Here is a 678-nt window from a genome sequence, read left to right as displayed (position 1 = left end):
TTGCAAACCAATTGTGAAAGATCATGTTTTTGATTTCTCTATTTCAAGTATAATGCACTTTCTCTTTCCCATGATTGCTAATAAAGGAACATGTTACATGAAGAAGCAAAATTACTTTGGAGAAGAAAGATGTTCTGTTAAAATCAAGGAGAAACCACCAGATATATACCAACAAATGATTTATCATTTTGAAGTTAGAATCTGGAAGTATCTCAGAAAAACAATTATGACCACCAAAGGATGCTCCATTCTAAAACACTATTTTGATAACAATTACATGAATATCTGTTTAAACTTTTTCTATGTACCTAAAATGTTTCCTTTTGATGTAGGAGATCTTGCGGAGCATGGAAAAATAGTCAAAGCTTTCTCAATGCTCAAAGATGAACCACCTGATGCAATACTTGTGCTCATATCCAACAATATTAAGATAAGTATTTTTATTCTCAAGGACTCTCTTATCCAAGATCACCCGGATATGATTCGCTTGTCTTTGTCAAAAGAGCCAAATACAGATTTTAGAGTGGTCAAGAAGCGCATAATCAAAATTGAAAAGAAAGTGGGAGATAAACGATTCAAACCACCTGATTTGGATCAAGATGAGCACCAAGATGTCAGCAGCTTCATACTGATCCAAGAAGAACCCCCAGATCCACTTCCATTAACCATGATGAGCAT

Source organism: Camelina sativa, chromosome 7 (genome assembly GCF_000633955.1).
Source record: "Camelina sativa cultivar DH55 chromosome 7, Cs, whole genome shotgun sequence".
NCBI lineage: Eukaryota > Viridiplantae > Streptophyta > Magnoliopsida > Brassicales > Brassicaceae > Camelina > Camelina sativa.
The sequence above is the reverse complement of the archived record's forward strand: the minus strand, read 5'-3'. Positions refer to the sequence as shown.